Source organism: Pieris napi, chromosome 8 (assembly GCF_905475465.1).
Source record: "Pieris napi chromosome 8, ilPieNapi1.2, whole genome shotgun sequence".
Taxonomy (NCBI): domain Eukaryota; kingdom Metazoa; phylum Arthropoda; class Insecta; order Lepidoptera; family Pieridae; genus Pieris; species Pieris napi.
In genome coordinates this window covers 3,803,248-3,808,700 of record NC_062241.1, presented here as the reverse complement: position 1 = coordinate 3,808,700, position 5,453 = coordinate 3,803,248, and positions in this window count along the sequence as shown.

Genomic DNA, 5,453 nt, shown 5'->3' with positions numbered 1-5,453 from the left:
CTGCGCCGCCCCACCCCGGCTGTACCAAACGGAAGCCGTCAAAGCCTGAGCGACACGGGTCCAAAAGGCTTGCTCTCAAGGCTTCAACTCTAACAGCTAAGGGGAGGCTTCAATAGTCGGATTTTCCGAAAGAAACGAAAAGCTTGGAAAAGCGAGAATGTATTTACAGCAAATCTTGTATTATCACTTTGAAATGCTCCAACTTTATATATGTTTCTATTTAAGCCATATTTTTTATGAAAAGATTATGGGCTCAATGAAATTTAAGAGAAAAGACACTACAAGAAAACTTGATTTAAATAACTCAGAATTAGGGACAGTAAAGTTTGCCAATCTATTTGCATACTTTAAAACAAGAATGTCGTCGCTACGATAAGAGTAAATAGGGTCTTTGCTATGACTTAAAGAAAAACCATAAAAATATTTCATAAAGTTTTAGGAAAAATACTTTCAAGTGAGTAAACTTTTAACCTACAATTAAACCTTACTTAATTTTTTAAACCTTGTAGGCCTTGAGTGAGCTTAAAATATCCTTTCAGAAAAAGGTTACACAATTCGAGTAAGTGCTCTTGATTTATATATAAACACCTTGGCTAATGCACAAACCGTGCCAGAGCCATAAAGGGAAAAAAATATAAACACCAAAAGGTTTCAAATAAATCCTATGGAAGAAGAAACGTGTTTAAGTGATGCTGGATTTCTTCTGCTCCCGGCCAAGTTAGTCAGATGTTGCATAAAAATACATAAAATATCTAGCTTGGCAATGATTTCAGCGATGATGATCCTGATTATTTTAATCATATGTCTATGATAAAAATTTTAACAGAAAAGAGAACTTTATTCTTGAATGTTCCACCTCCCCCACACGCATTAAACCAAAAGTGTTTCGCCAGAAGTTTATTAATTAGACAATGCTTAAGTCGTTTAACAGCAATATGTTATACATAATTCTATATAATATAGAACATATCGTGCAATTTAAACTGGGATGAATTAGTTTCGCAACTTCAGTTTTCCGCCGAGCATTTGGTGAAAAACTGAAACGATAGCGATAAATTTGAAATGTAAAAGGTCAAGTGGCGAAGGTAAAGTTATAGTTTTTAATAAGAGCCAATTGTAGGTCTAGGTTAAAACTGGAAATTTTTAATTAATGCCAAACACAAATCGTGCTTTAATAAATATATTTCGTAACACGCAGTGAGTCATTCATTTTGAATATAATAAATAATATTTTAATAACAATAATAACTTTATAATGAGTTATAAAGAGTTAAATAAGGGTTTGACATGGTTAGATGTGTTGACTGGCTGCAGTTTGTTTACTAGCCAATACTACCATAACATCTACGATATGTCACTTATCCGTAATTTTAAAACAACTCATTAAATCAAATCAAAATCATTTATTAATTTAGGTAACACAATGTACACTTATGAACGTCAAAAAGAAATACATATTAAATGTTTCTAATTTTACATTTACTGCCAGTTCCCAAATCAAGGGCGTAGAATGGAAGAGAAAAACTGGCAATAAACTCTCCGCCACTCTTTTTAATTGCCAAGTTTATTATTATTACTATATATTACTAATAATGCGACATTGTTACTGATTAAAGACTATAAACTAGCAGATGAAAATTCGACAGTTAAAATTTGTTACTCACTACAGAATATTGTGTGAATTTTATTTTATTTTATTACTATTCGATTATTTGTAATGAGTCGAAAGTTATATTTAAGTAGCAACAATAGTTAACTATTAACAAACATACAAAAGCTCTTTCTAGCTTAAGGCTAATAAAATAGCTATTGTTGAAGCTTGATTAGTGACAAAAACTTTGTACTGCCCTGCGATTCTGTAACTCACTTTTCAGAATGCCAAATCATAAAATGACTGCTTCAAGACTGATCTGAGAGCGACCGCCGATGCGAAAACCGCTGTGTGAGTTCGTGAAGTGAGTTACAGAATCGCAGGGCTGAACTGTAAAAATAGTCTATGACTTGCCACCAAACCAGAGACATGAGTTTCCAAATCTTAAAATGTGAAAGTTATATTATCTTTAGACAAAACTTGCAATTAAAATAAGCTTAATTAGGCGCTACATATTAAGATTGCCTTTTATTGTCCCTTATAGTGACAATATATTCCTTTTGACCCTTCAGTGATAGAGTGAGGTCTGATGTTGGGGTCGAGGGTGAAGGTTCTGCGTGCGCTGCTAATTTGTTTCCACTGACTTGTCGCTATTAATAACGCGATTATAACGAGGGCGTTTTAGCGCAAGAGGAACAGAAGCGATTTTATTTAGTTTTATAATATATATTACCTAAGACTGTTATAAAAAAATGATAAGTGATCTATTGATAAGGTAATAGTAAAACAATATACAGTCAAACCTGGATAAGCGAGAGTTCAAGGGAGCACAATATCATTCTCGCTTATAGAGGTTTCTCACTAATCCGAGTTATGATCTTATGCTTATGTTCTCGCTAAAGCAGGTACATGGGTAGCGTTTCTCTGTTATAGAGGTACGCAGCAATAACAAGTCACAGCAAGTTCGACCGTCTCTAACGCTTTTTAAGTACATAATATAAATAAATAAAGCCCGACTGTCGCTTAAAGAGGTAAAGATATGTAGCAGTCTCACTTACGGAGGTCCATGAGGGAAAAACGACTCTCTCTTACAGAGGTTTCTGTTTCTCGCTAATAGAGGTTTTGGGAGCTTAAAATGACGGGTGCCGGCTATTACTCTCACTTATAGAGTTTTCTCACTTATCCAGTTTTCACTTACCCAGATTTGACTGTATATAACAAGTATTATTCAGTATAGTTAGGTGTGTGCTAGCGCACAGACACAGCTATTCTTAACAGGGCGATAGAGTATCAACCACTCCTGGTGATACCATGTGATAAGAACACATTTTCACCAGGAAATATCATGTACAAATGAGAGAAGAGGAACAAGATCAATTGACCCTGAATGAGCACGTTTACTGATGGCTTAAAAACAGGGTGTGGCTTCGGCGCCGGCATATTCTCTGGATCTCAACGCCCGTTTTTATAACAAGGTTTCATACGGTTTGTAGACTTTTTGGCAAAAGTCTAAATTAGTATCAATATAATCAGTGTTGAAACCACTGCAGCTTGTGTACAAAAAAGAGTAGAATTAAACATTTCATTAAATAACGTGATAATCCAGTATATGTTTTATGTATACATAGGATGTTATATTAGAAATTATAAAGACGTTTATAAAATCAAATTGCATTTTATCTATCCCAGTATTGTCGGCGTTTAATAAAATAGTTTTAATGAGTAATACAGTTCAGTCAGTGAGCATATAATAGGTTTCAAATATTAATATAATTTCAAAATTTAATGCTTAACCGCTGTTCTACGTATGTTGTGTTCATACCTGCGCGGGCGTCGCACTACCTTGGCTTAGTTTTCTCCGTCGAGTGGTGTAAAACAAAAACCTGATTTGTCATAGTGTCATGTGGTACTTTGTTAACAAAAAATACACCAAACTGCGCCCTGTTGCCAAAACTATTATATTATTACCTAAAAAGGCATATTTCCGTCGTTTGATGTCTCCGGCTCACCAGAAAAAGCGTCTTGTTACGAAATTATGCTCATCAAGTGAGGCAAGATTTAAGTAGAAATAATTTCATAACAAGTTTTCCATAAATCATATTCGTTACATACAAAATGGCATTACTTTGAAAATTATGAAATGTATTTAGGCTTTTATACTAAGCGTTATTTATTTGATACAAATATAACAAATAGCTAGTTTTCCCAACCAAATCCTTTTCAATTTTACCTTTATAATTATTATACTAGAATATGCTTTAAATTTTTTGTTACATCTAAAAACCCTCACGTCAAAATTAAATAATAACTTAGGTCAGTGCCATTTGAAAAATATTACATATATATTACCTATTTAGAAAGGAAATGAACAACGTTATAATCGTTACTAATTACTACCAAAATAGCACGTAAAAGCTTTTAAAAATAACTCCATTTAATGTCTATATGCATGGGCCTAATTTTGATGTTGCTTTTCATATACCTAATAGATAATACACGAGATTTCATATATAAATAAACAATATTTATGTAATACAAATAACTGAGAAAGAGACCGGAATTACAAGGTTTCTTAATTACAAGCACGAATTAATATTTTCAGCACTTTATATTTCAGCTTTTTATATTGCAAAATTTTCGATTTTGCTTTGAAAGCGATGCCAGTTTATGATGCCGGTTTATGATCGCTTAGAAGGAGGGAAACCCAAAGATTAAAATTCACGTTTTAATTATTAGGTTTACACTGAACAACAACAATGCAAATTATTCTTTAATTAACTTTATTAAAAGCCTTATGTCACGATATGGCAGCCAATAAATTAATCATAATTAATTGGTTGGGAGGTATAGTAGGAACGTTTTTCACTAATCATTATTTTATTTGCATTATTAATATTTAATAATAATTGTGATGTTTGCAGTGTACCACACAAAAGTAATGTTTCAAATACCGAGTGTTACAGGGTAACTATAACAACAAAATATTTTAATCTTTTTTACGTACATTAGAATTACATATGTTTGCATAATAGTTGGGTTCGTGAGTCCAACCCTGAGGTCGTGAATTCAATGAATTTCTTTAATATTTTTTGTGTAATTTCGACACGAATTTTCTGAACGTTGTATATTCTTGACGTTATGTCGCTCAATAGCTCGTTTGACCGACTGAGGGGCTATTATGTCAGCCCACGTAAGATCTGTGACATACATTTCCATAATATAGCATTTATATAGAAATATTGAAAAATTTATTAAGAAGTGGTACCAAATACATTGAATATGAGACAAAACTTCTTACTTATAGAATTTGGTATAATGTATCTAAGTTAATGTAGGGATTAGAGTAATCTTAGGTATATCTGTTATCAATATAGAAAATAATCAACAACAGTTATTTGTAGTATTGGTAGGCAATTGCCATATTATTGACTCCAATAAAAACTCTCCTCGCTCTTTGATGTTTTAGCGAAATATACCGGTGACCCTAATAATTTAGAACATTCTAGATATTCTACGCTTCAAATATAATGCATATATCTCTCGTAATGCAAACAATAATGTCGTGTCGCAACCAAATAGCGGCGTGTCTCAACTCTAATCTTAACCGCTCGGAGCTAACATCGTAAAAGTCAATTTATTAATTGGTGTTACATTTATTGATGCAACGCGAGATCATCGCACTTTGACATTTGACATCTCGCTTTTATTTGGTATGCAAAGTAAAAAAAACTTTGTTGAGTGTTTATGTGTGTCTGGTATATATAATTGGATAAGTTAAATTTTGTATATGCTCTTGTTTGGCGAAGAAAAAGACGTGAAGCATTTCTTATATCATGATGTTATTTGTGACAGTCTGATATCA